The sequence below is a fragment of the Cavia porcellus genome, unplaced genomic scaffold (assembly GCF_034190915.1).
Source record: "Cavia porcellus strain 051 isolate PalLab524CR breed Dunkin Hartley unplaced genomic scaffold, mCavPor4.1 scaffold_4, whole genome shotgun sequence".
In the NCBI taxonomy this organism is placed as follows: Eukaryota; Metazoa; Chordata; class Mammalia; order Rodentia; family Caviidae; genus Cavia; species Cavia porcellus.
In genome coordinates, this window is record NW_026947487.1 from 117,952,572 (window position 1) to 117,972,567 (window position 19,996).

The 19,996-nt window shown below is 51.6% G+C and overlaps 1 long non-coding RNA gene across 2 annotated transcripts; it reads right to left on the minus strand.

Annotated features, from left to right (window-relative positions):
* Positions 1-6,894: 6,894 nt before the first annotated feature.
* Positions 6,895-19,959, minus strand: LOC106026861 (uncharacterized). Of its 2 annotated transcripts, none has more exons than XR_010047085.1 (3): positions 18,199-19,959; positions 14,165-14,304; positions 6,895-8,366 (listed from the first exon to the last, which is right to left on the minus strand). It is a non-coding gene; the product is annotated as an uncharacterized LOC106026861 (long non-coding RNA). The 2 variants fall into 2 exon arrangements; XR_010047084.1 differs by lacking the exon at positions 6,895-8,366 and adding an exon at positions 12,756-14,028.
* Positions 19,960-19,996: the final 37 nt, after the last annotated feature.

Here is a 19,996-nt window from a genome sequence, read left to right on the forward strand (position 1 = left end):
GGACCACAGGTCCCCAACAGAGACCTCAGTGCTAGCCTATAGGGGCTCAGAGAGCCATGCTGTGCACTGAAGATGGCCAATGTCTGGAGGGGACAGGGCAGGAAAGCCGGGGCCCAGGGCAGACAGTGAGGCTACAGCACACACCCACGTGACCCTGGCTTCCCGGGGCTGCACAGGCTAACACCTTGCAGGAAGGGGCCTTGAATCTTATTGGTTGGGCACCAGGAGTGGTCAGCCAATTAGAGAAGAGCTGGCTAGGCCCTGGTGCCCAAAGAGGCAGCAGTTAGGGCTCAGGATCCCCCCATGCACCAACTGGCCTCAGGATGGAGAAGCCATGCAGGAGATGTCGGCCCCAGGACAGGCAGCTTATTGAGGCAAGAGCAGCTGGTCTCCTCTTACCTGGGGCAGTTCCTCCTCCATGGCTTGCTCAATGTCGTCACTGAAGGACAGCTTGGCGTCGGCAATGGCGCAGTAGTGCCGAGTCCATTTCTAGAGAGCAAAGCTGGCATTAGCATCCCCCAAAGTCAGCTACGTCAGCTTGGGACCAGGGATCCGGCAGGGCATCACCCCAACATGCACTGGGTGTCCCCTCTCCCAGCTGATGCATTAGCGAGATTTCGTGGATTCTGCTCCCCTTGAGCCATTTCTCCTTATAAAAGATTCTATTGCTGGCTTCTTTTGTCCTTTCAGGACTTTTAAAATCAGTGGGTGCAGGAGCAGACACGACTTAATTCTGAATTTCTACCGCATATGCAACCTGCAGCCCTTTATGAAGACTGGGATTATTTGCAGCACCTTCCTGTCTTTTCCTGTTTCATCTGCTTTTTAAAGACTTTCTGAATTTTTCAGCCAGTTGGCGTCAAAGACTCTTCCTGAAACATTTAATTATAACCTAGTTAACCATTTTTGCGTATGTTTCATTGTTATATGTTTTACCCAAGATGTAAACATATACTCAACTAGATTTGCATGCCAGCCTAAGGGACAGGAGAAGGGAGTAGAGGTGGGGATGCGTTTCTCTCCTCAAAAACTAAGATTTCAGGTGAGCTCTGCCAGGCTGGGAGTCACCAGTGAGCCTGGGAAACTAAACGCACGTGGTAGTCAGCCTGGAAAAACGGCATTAGCAAAGCTGTGAGATGGGAAGGAGGCCTGTCTCCTGCTCACGGGAGTGCACACTGCCAACTCCTCTGACGGTGGCTCTGCCATGGCCACAGAGGGTGGCCCTGTCGGGGGAAGCGGGTGGAGGACACAGCATGGGTGCGAGTGCCTGTTACGGTGCCCGCAGAACTGTTTCAGAGTGACACTAAGCGTGCAGAAGAGAAAGGTGAATTTGGAGACAGCTCGCCTGGCTCCCGCAGGGTCTGAGGGGTGAGGGAGGGACCGGCCCACCTGGTCGATGGAGTCCCACATGTACAGTTCACCCTGCTGCTTGTGCTCGTCTTTCTTGTCCTCCATGTTCACATCCACGTCGCCTCGGGGGCCCAGCTTCTTATGCTAAGGAAAAAACGCACACAGGCCTCTCTTGAAACCCAAGTTTCAGGATCTTCCAGCCTGCAGGAATGCAGGGTATCGCCAGCGCCCAGCATCCAGCGCACTCTGCACCTCGGCACCTTCGCTCCACCGCTCCCTCTGCCTGGCTCCCCTCTCTCTGCCCTGGGCCCTGCACCTGGCCGCCTCCTCTGAGGAGCTCTCCCTGCCACCCAGGGCAGCCACCGAGCCACCTTCCCGGCCCTGCAGCTCTCGGCCCAGCCCTGCTTTACCTGTCTGTCTTCGGTCTTCTCTGCCTGACCCTGAGCCCCAGCAAGGCAGGGCCTTTGCTTTTCTCCTGCTGAGTGGCTGTGCCAGGTCCTTCCCCAGATGACTTCAGACTCCATGGCAGGTCCTGTGACTGAGCTGTCACAATAGGCCACGGAAGGGACACAAACATCTGGTGTCCACTTGCTCACCGGAAACAACTGGCCCTAGACAGCCCAGGATGCCCCTCCCGCAAACTGGAACTCAGAGGTGCCCGAGCCCAGCTTCACCCCAGACAAGGACAGTGCTCTAGAGCAGACAGTCCCCGCCATCCCTGTGCTGTGAAATCTAGGGAACCCTACAGGCTGGGAGCTTTCCCTCCTCGGAAAGTCGGCCATGCATACAATGATGGGGGAAGTCAGTTACACTGAAATCTGATTACTGAGATTAAATAGCATTAGAGGAATATGCTAATGGCTGTGCTTCCTCATTAGCATCTGAAATAAGACTCAGAGGCAGATCTAATAACCTTCCTAATTCCCAAGTCCTGACGAGCACAGCGTCATTTTGAAATATCTGCAACGACTGTCAGTGTGACCGGAAAATCTCCCCGACTTCGCTGCTGGCCCCCCGCCTGCTGCCAGCACCCACGATGGAAGGAAACGTCAGGTTTCACACGCAGCTTAATGAAGACAAGATGCAAGCCTTGTCCCACCGAGGCTCACATCCCCAGCCCACGAGTTCTAATCTTTGAGGTCTGCGGGACCCCAATTGAAACCCCTGCCTTGGAAGATGGTACTGCAGGACGTGAGGACCCCAGGGCCCTGAATCACCCAAGGGCCAGAGCTCAAAGGTCCTGGGACATTGCCTAAGTTCACATTTACAAACCCTGTACCTCTGGTCTCTTCATCCTGATAATACGAATTCCCTGTTGTTCCTTTGCTTGCCCCGAGCCCTGACACACCCAGGTGGCTCCCCCATTGCACAGGCAAACGTGTATTTGCATATTGCACGGGTGGATTGGTGAGGCACTTGCATGTCTGCACATCCGGCTGGTCCTCACTAACCATGGAGGCCAGAAAGTCGCCCACTACCCTGATTAGCAAACACCTGAGCTGTTCCCCTGAAGGGGAAATGCAGAGTTAGGCTCTTCTGAGCCTCTGGTCACAGCAGTTTTATCAGCCAATCAACACGTGACCTTGCTTGGTGCTCGCTTCTGTTGAAAAGCATCTTATTCAGTGGATTCGATAACATGGCACTGGCAGCCCCAGAGCTGTCACTCAGGCGTGAAGGAAGCTGACCGAACACACGCTTCCACCACCGGGAACAGCCTTCTTGTCGTGAGATGCAGGGCAGCACTTCCTGCAACGTGGCGCGGGAGATGTCGCAAAGGACCCTCATTTGCTCCACAAGAACCAAAGCCAGAAAGGCCAAGAGTAGCCCTGTGTGACACCAGCAGGGCCAGAGCACACTGGGGGACTCCGAGTACCCTGCTTTGCACACGCCCGTGGGTGACCTTGAAAGTGCTCTGCAATTTGATTTGGAGTTACAAATAAATGTCAGGGGAATTCAGGACACAGAATCCACCAATCAGAACTGACTCTATGTGTGTCTGTGTGACTGGAATACACAAGCAGGTACATGTTTATGTCCCTCATCTAAGATACTTGCATATACCTCTGTGCATGCATATATATATAATACATAGGTATGCCCACCAGCATATATGTATTTATTGACATTTATTGACATTTTCCCTGTACCGTTTTAAAGAGGCAGTGACACATCTCCTAAGAATGGGACCCTTCCTCCGTGTGACCTCATCACCATTATCAAACTGCAAAACACTGTCATTAATGCATTATCATTGAAGATACAGTCCCAGCTCGGATTTCCCCAGTTATCAGAGAAACCCGACACAAGTGAGCTTCTCCCATCTAGAACGCAGGTGAGGCTTATGCGAGTGTTTATTATGAAGCAAAATTACTTTAATGCATCTTCTGTCACTGCCCCAAACAGGAAACAACATCACTAGGTGGCAACGAAAATAAATGTGAAAAATACAGTCTTTAAGAAAACATTACTTAGCCTCAATTTGCCTCCAGACAGCCCTGGCCCCTGGCAGCCCAGGAGCTGCCAGGCTGAGCAAATGCCAGTCCTGGTCCACACAGCCCAGAGACACCCAGCAGCTAAAGCCGCAGCTGCTGCCAGGAAGTTTGGTGCCAAAATACAACAGGCAGCAGACACCAAACCGACTGTCGCCGCTAATGATCCTTTTAGATTTAATATGAATATTCACCCATTCCACTGCAAAACCGCGAATGTTAAGGGTCTCTATCACCACAGGTGCCCCATGATTCAAGAGCCCTTTCAGCCAGGAAGTTGCTCGAGCTGGGAACAGGACTAGGTCCTCTGAATGGGATCAACCCATAAGCACCTGCATCCTGGACGCCAGAGCAAACCCTGAGAGAGAAATCAGCCACCATTGGGTGCTGACCGCCCCAGAGGCCTGGAGGTCAAGGCTTGGTCCCCAGGGTGGTGTTAGGGGAGGAGGTGGGACCCCCCACCTGGCAGGGCTCTGCAGGCCATTGAGTGTGTGCCCAGGACGGACCGTAGGCGCTGGCCCCTTCCTCCTCTCGCTCCCCACCTCATGATGTGGGCAGTTTTGCTCTGCCATGAAGTAGGCTGGCCTCGGTGCCAGCCTGGACCCTCCAACACCGGGAGCACAGTGACTCTCGTCCCTGCATAGTTAACGGCCTCTGGTATTCTGTTGCAGTGACACAGCAGTGAACAGCTGGTGCAGCTGGCTTCGAAGGCCAGTGAGAGCCACCGCCAGGCCTCCTGCCAGGTGGGAAAAGTTCACACCTTTGCCGTCTCGGTGACACCTGCACCCAGCTCCAGGAATGCATGTAATAAACGCACTGCCCCTTACCATCTACCAGGAGCGGCGCTAAGCACTCAGGACGTCACCCCAACTGGACCTTACTGCAGCACAGCACTGGGAATTAACAGAGCTGGGCTCAAACTCAGGGGAGCGAGCCCAGAACCCAGGCCGAGGCCACAGAGAGCCTCCTGCCAGCCCTGGGCAATGCCCCTGGATGAGATGGCGTCCAGGGCTCTAGTGTTCAGGGGAGGGGGGAGGTGACACGTGTCTGTCTGCCCAACCTTAGCTGCTGTCCCATGAAACACCCGGAAATCAGTCAGCTGACCACGAGGTGACAAAGGCGTGGTCTCTGATGGCCTGCACGACATCGTCAAACTTGATCTTGGTGGGCCTCGTCCAGCCATGGTAATGATGGGCTTCCCGCTGGGCCCGTCCCAGCAGTCCACTAGGGGAAACTCGGCAGCCTCAGCCCCAGCAGGCGGGACCGCCCCCCTTGGCACCAGGACTCGGACTCAGGGTGGCCACCACAAGCACACAGGTGTCCCTGTGCAGGTGTGGCCACTGGGGTGCTGACACCACGGGACACGTTTCCCCCCCAGACACGCGCGCTGCCGTGGTAATCAGATACTCACTGTGAGTATGAGTTCAGCTGCTTACACCCTGGGGGCCTTTTTCACCAGTGGCGATGACACACAGAAAGGAGAGCTGATTTAAAAGTCTGGGGGAAGAATTTAGACAGAAACCGATGGTGGGGAACCACCCGGGTTTCACCCCCAGAGGAAGCAGGAGCTGCCAGTTTCTCACTCGTGTTGCACACTTGCTTCTCCCGAGGGAGAATGCACAAGTGAGGGGGGCAGTGGAATAGCTGCTGCCCAGCAGGACTCCAGGACACCACTCCAGGTTTAGGGAGCTCAGGAGCCCGGAATAACCAACCTCTGGAAAACGCAGAATCCATCGCCCTCTTGTGGGCAGGCTCGGTGGTGCATGCTTGGAGTCAGCACTCAAAGCTGAGGCAGGAGGCCCACAAGTTCGAACCCGTCCTGGGTTTATAGTAAGACTTTGTCTCAAAGTACAAAAAGATCGTTAAAGGGTTGGACGTAGCTCAGTTCTCTAAGTTACCCAGTTTGTGCTCAAATGTGTGATGCTCCCGCCTCAGCCTCCCAGAGTGCTGAGTTTACAGGCGTGGGCAACCCTGTCGGGCTGCAGGGAAACCACTTGAGCAAATCACAAGCATCCTTTCTTAAAGTTTTTGTTTTGCGGGAGTTTTTTGGTTTGTTTGTTTGTTTGCTTGTTTGGTATCGGGGATTGAGCTCACAACGTCATGCTTGCCAAGCAGGCACTTATGCCACTCAACTAAACCCCAGCCCTGTTTTTGTCTTTCTGAGACAGGGTCTCGCTATGCAGTTCAGGCTGGTCTTGAGCTCACTTTGTAGCCCAGGCTGGCCTCGAACTCGCAGCGATCCTCCCGTCTCAGCCTCCCAAGTGCACCACCACACCCGACTCTTAAAACTTTTGTTTTAACCGCATACAGCCAAGGTGCTTCCAAAAAAAATTGTACTAGTCTGCAGACCAAGAGCTGCGATGGGCTTCGCCCGTGAGCACCCGTCACCCCCAAAGGCCAGGGGGATGTTCAGCAGCTTCCCTGGACTTTATTCCGGGCCGGAGCTGGCCTGTAAGGGCCCCCCTCCGGCTCAGTGCGGGCGGGGTGCTGTGAGTCGCCCTGCAATAATGTTCGCCGCCGCCAGGTGGCGCCAGGCCTGCCTCTCAGGTCCGCCCGCAGGCGGCTCCCGGGAGTGAGCTGCGCACTCGCCTGCAAAGCGGGGTTGCATGCACAGGAGCCCACGGCGGGGGCAAGAAAAGACAGCCGTCTCCTCGTTTCCCGGGACAGCCTGGCGCCCCCAGGACGCGCCGCAGCCCCGTCCCTCCTCCCCGGCCCCGCGGCGACTTCCTCGGCAGCCATGACCTCGGCTAGGGCGCTGCGGGTGGGCAGGAGTGCGCCGCGGTCCCCACCCAGGAGAGAGACTGAGGACCCCGCGGGCCGAAGGGACCGGCCCGGGGCTCATTAGACTCCCGCTGTGCAGGAAGGGGCGAGTAGCTGGGAGAGCGCGACTGCGGGGGGCGGGGTGGGGGGATCGGGCTGCAAATCTGCTCTCTAACCCGGGTGACACGTGCAGGGGCTGACGAGCCCCGCCCGGCAACTTTGGTGTCTGAAATGGCCAGCCACGGGGTTTTGAAAAGTAACTTAGTTTTTGCGCATACTAAATGTTGTGAAAATGTAAAGTTTCATTTCTATTTATTTATTTAGAAATAAGATCTTGCCAGGTTGCCCAGCCTAGGCTCAAACTTGCAATTCTCCTGCCTCAGCCTCCTAGAGTGTTGGAAATACAGGTATGTCTCACCATGCCCAATTTAAAGTCTATAGAAACAAAAATGTAATTAATGAGAAAAAATCACTGAGACTCCAGTGCTGTAAAGGGGAATTTTAAATACAAGCGAGTGTCTATGTACACACAGGCTTCTCTGACCCCCACAGTTCTGACAAGTGGGGGCTCTGGGCACATTTCATCGGGAAGAAACTGGGCACAGAAAGGCTAAGCTAGCTGCCCAAGGCCACACAGCTAGGCCTTAAGAGGCTAGTGGGTTTCACCGGCTGCTACCCAGCTGCTCCTCCACCACACCAGTGACTGGAGGCTTGGGCCCTGCCCTGTGGGGCGAGGATCTTCCTGCCCTCTGCCGGCCAGATGCTGGGTGCACCCTGTGCAGCAACTGTCCGGTGTCTTTGGGGGACATCACCCTGATAGACACCAGCACCCGCCTCAGACCCCAGAGCCCAGGGGCACAGAAGTCCAGGGAGATGGTCCCCAAGTCGCTTGAGGACAGCCCTGCCGTCTCATCCCTAGAGGACCCAGCAGGCTCAGCCGGCAGAGTCCCACCTCCATGAGCAGGGAGGCTTCCCAGGAACAGACTCATCCTGGGGTGACTCGAGAGAATGACCACCACCTAGGGGCAAGGGGCAGCGCCCCAGTGTGATCCCGAGCCTCCCTGCTGCTCCCCTTCCTCGGCCTTGAAGGGCCCCAGAAAGCTGCACTTTGGGGGCTGTGAGGTGGCTTTCAGGGCTTTCAACAACCACGGAACCCCAGGCCCACACTGAGTGACTCCCAAGACGCCGGGGCCCAGCGTCAGGAGGGCGCCTGGCCTGAGTAGACAGCTCCATCCAGGACACAGCCAGGACCCTGCAGAGGGCTGGAGCTGCCCAGGAAGGGGACTGTCCAGAGCACAGCGGAGTGCAGAAGACCCTTTAACCCAGCTCAGCAGCTTTGGCCTCTGCTAAACCCATCCTGCAGCGCTGGCTCTAAGATGTCACCACTGTCTCCATGGCCGAGCGCCTGGGGAGGCTGCCTGACACCCGGTGTCACTCACCCAGCTCAGCCCACACAGCCAGGCCCTTCCCAGACTCCTCTGCCCATCCGCACCAGCAGTGCTAGGGAGAAACCCGTGAACTCCTCAAGCCCAGGCGCGCAGTCAGGAAGGAGACCCTGAGCCCTGAACCCCGAGGACCCCAGCACTCTGCAGCCCGGTGCTGCCGTCCCAAACCCAGCCCAGGCTCAAGACTGTGTCCCTGTGGAGGCCAGAGATAGCCCCACCCAGAAGCCACTGGTCACAGGATACGGCCGTCCTGAAGGCAGCAGCCAGAGGGTCCTCACCCCAGGATGAACACGGAGGAATCCTTCTTGAATTCATCAAGAATCTGAAATGGAAAACACACACAAAATAAGAATATTAGACAAGCTGAGTAAAGCGGTGAGGAGACCTGCTCATCAGACAGTTACCAACATTGTTCCTGTGAGCGGTGAATAGTCCAATGTAACAGAGACTTCCAGTGTGAGGGGCAGGTGTCCCCTCTGCAGGTGTCGCCCTTCTCAGTCTGATTCCTGGGATGCAGCCGCTCTTAATACTTTCCTAGGCTCTTCGAGAGGCCTGTTTGTGGACAGGCACTCAGCTACATTTTGCCTTGGTTTATCATGTCACATTCATCTCTTTCTGATTCTGTTTCCAGCCCTGTACACTCTTCTGCAGCCTCAAGCAGCCCTGCTTCCCTGCTTTGAAAAGCCACATTGTGTCACTGTATGGATGCCATTCAGGTTCCCGCTACAATGTCCCACATGATGACAAAAATCCGTGCCCACCTGACAGAGCTTTATGGGACACCCGCCTATGGCAAAGGCCCCCAACATGGGGTCTGCACCCGCACTTCCAAGCCTCTGCCAAGCTGCTCGGAAACAGCTGCCGGTTGAGACAAGAGGTGCAGCTGTAATGCCAGCACCATGGGAGGCTGAGGCAGGAGGGTCATGCATTTGAGGTCAGCTGGGCGACTTAATGCGGCTCTGACTCAAAAACAGTGTTTTCAAGCCGGGTGTGGTGGCTCATGCCTGTAATCCCAGCACTCAGGAGGCTGAGGTGGGAGGATTGTTGTGAGTTCGAGACCAGCCTGGGCTACAAAGCTCAAGACCAGCCTGAACTGCATAGCAAGACCCCATCTCAAAAAAGACAAAAAAAAAAAAAAAAAAACAGTGTTTTCAAGGGCTGGGAATGTAGCTCAGTGGTGAGTGCCTGCCTGTTTGTATGAGGCCCTGTGTTCAGTTCTTGTGAGATGCAAGAATGGACGGGCAGACAGATGGAAGGTGTCTCCGTGACACCTTTTCTCATCATGGAGACACAGTATCCAATCCCCAGAACTTACAGGAGAGGGTAATTTTGGCTGAGGCTTGCAGAGGTTTCAGCCCATAGTCAGCTGGCTCCAAGGCAGGGCCGCACGTGGCAGCAGGAAGCAGAACTCCGGGGAGGAGTGGGGGACACAGACCGTGGCCAGCCCCTGCGACCCTCTCTTCCCACCCAGCTGCTCGCCCAGCCTCACACCCAGCAGTGGACTCATCCAGTAGCTAAGCCCGGACCCAGTGTCACACACCGTGATCCACTCACCCCAGAAAGCCCACCTAGGAGCACGGGAGGCTTTCTGGGACGTTTTAACTACAAACTGTAACAGAAGGAAAGGGAAGGGAGGACAGAGGACAAGAGGAAGGAGCCAGCTGCCCAGACAGGCGCCCCGCCAGAACACGCCTTTCCTGCCCTCTCTGCTATAGGTCAAACCCACAGGAGGTCTTCAGATTCCACAGGAAGGAAGGAAGACCCTTCCCGGTTGGCCTGCTGCACAACCTCAAGAGCTAAGGGACACGGCTTTCCCAGAATCTGCACACACCAGCTCACCTGCGGAACACTGTGTGCACACGGATGCACATGCACACGTTATCTGTTCCCTGTTCATTTTCGACACCGAGACTGTGAAATTATCTCAATCATGGGGCAAAGATGGCAGTGCAGCTATGGGCACGTGACAGACGCTGATGACAGGAGACAGTGCCTGCTGCAGTGGCTGGACCCTCCTGGGAGCCCCTGAGGGTGCGGGGATAATGTGCAGAATTATCTGGGACCCGGCCAGGATCCCCAATGCCTGAATGAAGGGTATAGTGAAGATAAGAGCCGAGTGTGGTGGTACACACCGGGAGGCTGAGGCAGGACTGGAGGTTCAACATAGCAGCTCAGCCAGACCCCGGTTCTAAAACTGTAAAGGCTGGGGATCCGGGTGAGCGACAAGGTCCTGGGTTCAGTCCCAGCCCCAAGCCCCTCCCCTCCCCCCAAAAAGAACAGAAAGAATGAATTTCTCTGGGAGTTAAGGGTTTAATCTTCGGGGAAGCTGGGCCATGGAGGTGGAGGAAGTGACAGACTCGGGACGACTCCACGTCCTGCCGTGGCGGCTCATATCGCTGGCTTCTTTGTTTCCCTTCCAGTCGGAGCGGGAGCACTCCTCCACTTCCTGCTAAGCCTCGGGAGGAGCAGGGAGGCAGCTGGACCCCAAAGGCGTGCTCCGCCTGCAGAGCAAGACCCCGAGTCCCTGGAGACAGGGCCCCTGGCTCCTGAGCCCAGCTTGGCCCGCCACGGTCTGAGGAGGCGCTGACCAGCTCTGGGCCTGCTTCCCACCCAGCCCCTGAGCCACAGCGCCACCATCTGCCCGCTGGGAAGAAAGCACCGCCCGAGCGCGGTGAAGGCCTCTTTCCCTGTCGGAGTTCAGCATCCTGGCGTGTCTGCTCATTACTCCCGGGTCTGGCTCTGGGAGGCAGCGCCCATCCCAGAGGTTCTCCGAATAGATTTGCCCATCTTAGAATGGCACTGAACTACACGTGTGCGAGTAGCAGGTTTATCCACTTGATGACCTTACGTTGGATGTGCTGAAGCCTAAACACAAGCCGGAGTGGGGGGGGGCGCAGGGCCAAATGTGAGGCCTGGTCGCCAGGGTTTGTGATTCCTGGTCCTGGTTGACCCCAGGGCAGGAGGCGGGTGGGTGCTGTCCGGAGGAGGTGTTGCCACGGCTCTGCTTTCAGAGCCCAGGACACCTGGGCCACAAGTGTCCCCAGTGGAGCTGGGGTCCCTCTGCAGGAGGGGGATCATGGAAGCCATTCTACGATGGGCAAATCTATTCTGAGAACCTCTGGGATAGGCGCTGCCCTCCCGTGCTTTGGCTGCTCCTTCCCGCCATGCTCGGCAAAGTCACCACCATGGCCCTGAGAGGCCGCCTAGACCGCGGAGGAGTCCCGCGGCCCCGACCTAGCTGGAAGACGTTAACCCAGACCTCAGTGGAGTTGAGTTCCAACCCAGGGTGGAATTGGATTTGCACCAATCACTAGGCGTGATTCAGAAGCTTTGTGTCTTCTGGACGAATTGGGACTACTGTAGTAGACGGCTTATGTTTGGACCAATCAGCACTCTAATATGGATGAACCGGGACCAATCACACACCTGCAGCTGCCTCGTTAGAGAGAAGGGCACGGCCTGCGGGTGCGGTCTGTGAGGCCCTTGCCTCGGCTGGGCACTGGTCCAGGTACTGCTGGCCTGGCCTGCTCGCTGGATGGGAGGCCGACAGGTACCTAAGTCTTGGGGGTTGGAGGGGAACCTGGGACCTCCCTGTCCCACTCCGTGCCCTGCTTAACTCAGTCTGGTTGTGTGGGCGCCTGCAGGAGGAGGCCGGGCCTCTGCAGATGATCCCGAAGCCTCGGGAGCGGCCTGCATCGGAGACACTCCGCGCAGAGCCGGCTGTTCTGAGCTCTCTATGGGACGCTTGTCTGCGTGTGGTGGGTCAGGCCAGGAGGGCTGGGTTGGGTCCTGGTCCCGCAGCTGGGGGAGGGGCCAGCCCTAGGCCTCTCTGAGGATGGCGCCCCCCTGCTTTGTGTCCCCGCATTGACCTTCAGAAGATTCCTCTCGGGGCCCACGGGGCTGTGGGGCGCAGTGAGGACAGGCCTGTGCCCAGGGCCGCAGAGCTTGACCTGTGCTGTGGATCCTGCCCACAGCCACCTCCCTGTCCCCCAACCACTGCGGCAGGTTTCCTAGCAGCTTTGCAGTGAACCCCTCCAGCTGGAAACAACCCGAAAGCACACTAGGCCCGGTGCCCCTGTGTGTGTGGGGGGGGGGGGCAGGAAGGTCCTCAGCCGTTGCTCAGGGATGGAGCCTGGGCGGGGAGGAATAGATGACAAAGGAGCCTGAGGAAATGCCAGGTTGTCAGGATTGTTCATTTTGTGATTGTGGTGAAGGGAAGGGGCTGCGGTAAGAATCTATTAACCCCCCTATCAACATGCATTAAACTCACCTTTCTTTTTTTTTTTATCGGTATCAGGGAATGAACTCACGACCGCCTGCTTGCAAGGCAGGTCCTTATGCCACTAAGCTAAATCCCCAGCCCCTGTCTTTTTCCTTTTTATCGGTACCGGGGATCGAACACACAACTGCCTGCTTCCAAGGCAGGCGCTTATGCCGCTGAGCTAAACCTCCAGCCCCAAACTCACCTTTCTTAATTACAAGACAACCACAATGGGCCAGGGATTTAGGAAGGGGCACAAGCACCTGTCTGGCAAGCACAGTGTCACAAGTTCAATACCAAGTACAAAAAAAAAGACAAAGCACAGGGAGCTTTATGCCAAGAAGTCTGCAGACTCTTCCTAAGAATGGCCGTCTACCCAGGGCTGCACCGGCCTCTGGTTTGGAACTTCAAGCCTGAACCTCCCCTGTGCTTTTCTCCCCCACCCTACGGGCTGAGCAGGTGGTCCTCCCCACAGGATAGCCAACTGGATGCCACTCCTCTCCCAGAATCTACTTCCCCAGCCTCCCTGTTGGGGCACAATTACAATGTAAGAACACGTTTATGAAAGAATACACTTATTTCATGATACAGGTCTCCGCCCGAGTTTCTGCTGAATTCAACTGACCCTGACAGCGTCTACAGCTCAGCTGCACAACTCTGATGACCACTGAGTCACAGTAACTGTCTGGAGCTTACAGCAGCCAGCGCTAATCAAGGACAGCTTTAACTCTGCTCACTCCATCAGGGCCCTCTACCCTTGTTCCTGGAGTGTTTCTATATTTTGATAAGCAGTTCCTCTATTTCAACAAAATCTGTTCAAGACCAGCCCACCTGTCATGACGCAGTGACTAATTATGTAACAGTATGTGGCTTGCTTTGTACCTTTCACTTCTAAATTCTGTGTAAACTAAGCTGTCTGTAAACTCTGAGTTGTTGCCTCTGATGAACTGTCCTGCAACAGTCCACTGGTGCAAAGATTCAACAGTCTTTCAGCGTAAAGATTAAATGTTGCTTTCTCATCTCCTCAGTGCAGAGTCTTCCTTTCAGTTTGGCTTTGGAATGTTCCCACAACATCACCACATGTGCACACATTAAACTTACATCATTTATCACATTTAAACAATAAACAGGTAAGTCCATGGCTGTATTTTAATTTCAATATCCTGCTGTCTGGAATCGATTCAAAGAAGAAATAATCCAGTAAAGTCTCAGAAGGCTGCACAAAATGCAGATAGCACTACACATGAGCTGGACCCAGCGACCCCTGAAGGACGCCATCCACTCTAGCAGCTGCAGGGTCACAGGCACTCGGGGGCATTTGGACTGTGCCCTATGGCCACATGCTGCTCAGTAAACTTACGTCTGGAGGACTGACTGGAGACCAAGCTCTCCAACCACGGGAGAATAAACTACAAATAAGTGGCAAAGAGACTGTAATCCCAGCACTGGCCGAAGCAGGAGGATGACTGTGAGTTCAGTCCGCTGGTATGAAGATTAAATGCTGCCTTCTTACCTCCTCAGAGTGAAGACTTGGGAATTTTCTCACAAGAAAACAGTAATATCAGTCTATATTTGACTTGTCAAAATGGTCACGCAACCAAATGGAATGATCTAATTTTAGAACTAAGTCCAAAATATAGTGAGGATCTTGACAGGAGAAGACCTATTGAACAGAGTGCTGGCACTGTATCCAGTGTTGGCAATACTTGTAACAGACGAAGTGCTGTAAGATGTGAAATACACAAATGCTGAAATGCAAGTAAAATGTTTTGAATGCGCCAATAGTTATACTCAAAAATGTATTTATCATGACCCCTCGCTAGCTGAAATCACAGCACTCATACGTCTGCTGTACTTACCAGGCCTTCTCATGGGATCACAGAAAAGTAAAAGACTTATGGGAAAGCAGCTGATATGAGCTTGATGATGGGAGAATAATGATGACACTGAGGGCATTTGGTTTCCTTCATAGCTGCCTGAGGGTTGATGGTAAAACCACCTGCCAAGAAAGAAAAAGAACTGATAATCTGTTTCCTCTCTGCTCATTGTTGGAGAGGTGTGTGGGTGATCAAGCAATTTACACCCCATCTGAATACATGTGTAATGGTGGGCATCTTGCAACATTCCATGGTCACCATAGGTTCAGAAAAAATATTTGCAAACACTTCTAAAATATGGCATAAAACTTACACCGTTGTAGATGCAAAGACATATTATTGTCTTTTTTGAGACAGAATCTTGCTGTGTAGCCCAGGCTGGCCTCAAACTCAACAGTCCTCCTGCCTCAGCCTCCTGAGTGCTGGGATAGAAGTGTGTGCCACCACTGCTGGCCTTACTATGCCTTAAATGTGGAAATTTATCCTGGCCACCAGTTCCTTATTCATATAGTAATAAACCAAATTATGTTGTGAGCAGACTTGTTGTTCCCATCTCTTAAACTAATCAAAATGTGACATTTGACAATTGATTTACCAACTTCCAATGATGCTACATTTGCTAACAGCACAGATTGAACAGCGTGGGAACTATATGCATTAAAAAAGCAGAAATTCCAAATTAAATGTTGCAATTTCAAAACAGAGAATTGTATACTACAGTCTTTGGATTTTAAAAAGATATTGCTACAGACAGCTGAGTTAGAAATATTAGAGGCAGAGTGGGCCTGGTGGCACACTCTTGTAATCCCAGCACTCAGGAGGCTGAGGCAGGCAGATGGTTACAAGCTCAAGACGAGCCTGGGCTACAAAAGGAGCCCAAAGATAGCCTGAACCACATAGTGAGACCCTAAAAAATATATACATGTTAGGCAGTCAGGGCTGGCGCTTGAAGAAGCCAGTGCAGAAGACTAGATATCTTCTAACCTTGAAGGAGTCAGACACCTCCCACTGTGGGCCAGACCTCAAGACAAAAGATCAAACAAATACACCCACATCCCAAGGACTGATATTCTTAATAGGTATGGACCACCCTGAGGAAGCCAGGAGTCACCATCCCAACCCCCTACAGGAAGAGTCACTGCTCCTTAAGCATGCCAGCTTGCTACGAGACTCACTTCCCCTTTTGTCCCGTTCAGTCCATTTTACCTGAGCAACTAATCTTACTGGTTGACCACAGTTCTGTCCCACCTCGTGCCCGCCTGCCTTGTGAGTTCCCATGATTTTCCCACTTCGTGGTTTAGCTCTATAAAAAATCCCCGGAAAATGCAATATCCTTGGCAACCTGCTCGGGACCTCTTCTGTCTTTCTCCCAGACAAAAGCTTCCTTTCTCTCAATGAATATATTCTGCTCTTAACCTCTATTGTTTCTAAAATTCATTCTTTGATTTTAGAGAACATGAACTCCTTCCAGGAAAGGTTTCTGCCCTAGTGTAAATTACTGGACCTTATGGTGGTGTCTAACATGGGGGAAGGCCAGAACAAAAATGATGCTTACCCTGACGACCACTCCTCCTTCCTCTGCAGTCCTGACTGCAACTTCCTCTTTCCTTTCAGGCCCACAAAAAGAGAATTCCAGCCAGTTCCTTGCACTTTATCAATGCCCGCCCCAAGTGCCACTTTCAGCCTGAGGTCACATAACCCTCAGCACCCCTGTATCCAGCAGAGGAGAAAGCCCAACCCCATGAGTTGTGTGCTCTTCTCCTGGTCCTCAATAAAGGTGTTTTCTTTCCTTTTGCTTCTCTATTGCACCAGGAAACCCTAACATACAGGACATCTAGTAGCTTGGGAGTTTCGTCCCTTTGTACCAGTATGACATTGGCCTCGTATATGGCAAAGGAAAGCAAGCTGGTGCTGGTGCTGTCAACATCACGCCATGGGTGTAGAAGCTAAGTGAGGTAGAAATATTGTGGGCAATCACACAGGGCTGGGCCCTCACAAGGTCAATGCAGAGGACTGTGAAGGGGGCTTATCATTGATGGACTTTGAGAGGAACTGCTCAGCCATGCACTTACCCTGGGATGAACAGCAGTGACTGATATTCTAAGTGGATGTCAATCACCTTGGGGTTGGGACCAAACCCCCTCACCCACTCCTTCCAGGAAAGTCCTTGTCTGCCCATTCAGGCTTGCTGTGTCATTTGATTTCCATCTGATCCCCATTTAGTCAGCATTACCCAAGTGACTATACTTGTAATCTTATTGGTTGATCATAGTTTCGGTCCCACCTCATGCCCTTCCTGTGATTTTTCCATTGGCTCAGTATTACCCAAGTGACTATACTTGTAATCTTATTGGTTGACCATAGTTTTTTGTCCCACCTCATGCCCTTCCTTTGATTTTTCCATTGGCTCAGTATTACCCAAGTGACTATGCTTGTATTCTTATTGGTTGACAATAGTTTTGTCCCACCTCTCACCCTTCCTGTGATTTTTCCATTGGATCAATATTACCTAAGCAACTATACTTGTAATCTTATTGATTATAGTTCTGTTCCACCTGGAACCTGCCTTATCTGGTGGCTTTTATCAATAAACGCTGAGAGGCACGGTTGGTAAGGCAACCCACATTCTAGGGCCCCATTCAGTCTCTCTCTTCCTTTCAGTAAACTCTTTCTATTCTTAAACTGATTGTTCCTAGAGTTCATGCAATTTTAGAGAACATGAACTCAGTGTTTTGGACCCCTAGCAGGTTGGGAGTTTCCTTCCTCTGTGTTCCCATGTTGGAAATATTGATAGGGAAACCTAAACAGAAGGCTGAGATGGAGACTTTCTACAACAAAGCCAAAGGTGAAGTAGATGTTGTTGATGAGTTAGGCAGAAACTATGATATCATTTGAAACCCAAATGTGGCCACTGGTTGTTTTACTCAACCCTACACGTGTGGCATAAATAGTTTGACAGTTTACAAAGAAAACAAGTGCCAAATGTCATGGAGAAATTTTCTTAGCGGATTGGGACTGGAGCTCATAGGAAATCATTTATAACAGAGATAAAACAAAATATTTCTGCCCAGTGAAGTATGCAAAAAAAATTGTGGATCACCCTGCTGCTCTGACAGGTGACCAGGCAGGCACAGCATCACAAAGACCTACTAGGTCAACAGGAAAACCAAAAAGATGTCGACTGTGCCTACAGGGGGGGACATGAAAGCAAAATGTGTGTGCCATCAGTGTAACCAGCACTCGTGTATGGAACATGCCATTGTCATGTGTGAAGACCACCTTGAGTGTGACAGTTGAAGCAGAGATTATTTCTGTGGTAGACTTTTATTTATATTTACACTGAAGTTTACAAAACTTTTTCATAACAAGTTTTTATTTCTGATGTTGTCTTTTAGGTTTTGTAAGCAGATACACAGCTGATGTGAAAATGTCGATGCCTATTCTTAGCACTCAATATATATTTGATATTTTATTTTACTGTTATCTTATTTTCTTGCTATATACACATTGCACAGAATAGAGGGAAACTCCTGACAAAACAGGAAGATGAGAGGTGACAAGAATGGCTTGCCACGTGTGCTGTCAGTGAGAGACGTGTGCATGGAACATGCCGTCGTCACACGTGAGGGCTGCCTTGACTGTGACAGTTGAAGCAAAGCTTATTTGGGGGGTGGCATTCTATTGGTATTTTCATTGTAGTGCACATAGGAATTTATTTCTGATGTTATCTTTTAGGTTTTGCTGGTTTTGGTTTCGAAACAAGAGTCTTGGTGTATATCCCAGGCTGGCCTCAAACTCATGGCCATCCTCCTGCCTCAGCATCCTGAGTGCTGCAATGCCAGGCATGCACCACTGTGCCCAGCCTCGATATGGTTTTGTAAGCAAGTACACAGCTGATGTGAAAATGTGGATGTTTACTCTAAACACGCAATGCATATGTCTTAGTTACTTTTTACTTGTTGCTGAGACAAAATATCGGATACCCAAAGTTGGGAAAGGAAAGGTTTATTTCTTACAGTTTTGGGAGGTTTCAGTCCATATTCTGTTGGCTCCAAGGCAGGGTGGCATGGTGGGGCCACAGTTCATGGCAGCTGCAAAAAGCAAGGCAGAAACCGAGGAGAGAGCAAGACACGCCTTCTTTATGCCATTACATCACATCCTGGCCCCACCCCTTTGAGGGCATAGCACTCACTTTCCCAGTCCAAGAGCTAGACAATGAACCAATCACAAATGCATAATGTAAAGGCGTGAGGCCTGGGGGCCACCGGCATAAACCATGACAACATATTAAGAATTTATTGATATTTCATGTTTAACTACACAATGTATAATAAGAAACTACTGACAAAACTGCAAGACCAGCAAGATGTCAAGTAAGTCCTACAAAAAGATCAGGAAGCAAAACATACGTGCTGGCCGTGTAAGTGATACTCGCATAGGGACTGTTCGATTGTCATGTGTAAAAACTGCCTTGGGCGTGATAATTGAAGTAAAGACTTTTTATCGCAGAGTTCTATTGCTACTTTCATTGTCCTTCACATAGGAATTTATTTCTGCTTTTGGGGATTTTGTTTTCAGTGTTTTTTTTTTTTTTGTGTGTGTGTGTAGTCCAGGATGGCCTTGAACTCGTGGGGATCCTCCTGCCTCAGCCTCTTAAATGCTGGGATTACAGGTGTGCACCACCAGGCCCAGCTCCTATTTTTTTTTAGAATTTGTACACCAAAAAAGTTGATGTTCAAAAATTTTATGCTTTTTTTTTTTGTCTTTTTCATTTTTATCCGTCCTGGGGATTGAACTCAGGACTGCCTGCTTGCAAGGCAAGTGCTTATGCCACTGAGCTAAATTCCCAGCCCCTGAAAATTTTATGCTTTTTTTATAAACTCAGTAATAATAAAAATTCAATTTTTTTAATTTTTTTGTTAAGTATTCATTGTCTTATTTTTATTTTTTAATTGTTTGTCTTTTTTTTTTTTTTTTTTTTTTTTTTTTTTTTTTTTGAGACAGGGTCTCACTATGCAGTTCTGGCCTTGAATTCACTTTGTAATCCAGACTAGTCTTGAATTCACAACGATCCTCCTGCCTCAGCCTCCTGAGTGCTGGGATTACAGGTGTGTGCCACCACATCCGGCTGTCACTGTTTAACAAAAACTCAGAAAATTAAAAATTCAACAGAACTATTCTAAAGAATAAAATATGGGTATTATACACCCATAATAATGTGCCTTTATGACAAGATTTTCATGATGCCCCATAGGCTACAAGGATGAGTGTTGAGATTTTGCCTGTAAAGAACCTAGATCATTTCATTTATTCCCCTGCCAAATTTTTGCTTGGCCTTGACCTTAATTTGCCGCATTTCCTTGATTACAAGCCCAAAGGTGACATCTGAATAAGAACAAACATCTTCACTGTGCTCTTGCAAACCATAGCGTTCTCATGTCTATGCTGTCACTTCTGACATAAGTAGAGAAGGGCCGCGTCCTACCTCAGCCTTCCTAAGGGTACTGTAACTGGAGGGTGACACCATCACCCTCCATTGGTCTATAGGGGGAGGTACAAACGTCCTTGGGGCTAAGACAGCTGCGCAGTAGCGCACAGAGTGGGAAGGCTGCTTGCTTACCAAAACACCCCTGTTACCCAGCGGTACCGGGCACGTGTTATAATGCATGGGGAAGGGACTGTCAACTCAAGGTCCGCTCTCCAGTGGACGCGCACGAACCTCTTCTGGGGAATGCGACCAGAGCATTCATTTGATCGGATCCAGAGAAAAGGAAGTGGCCGACTGGAGCCATCCCAAAGCGTCATGCCCCACCA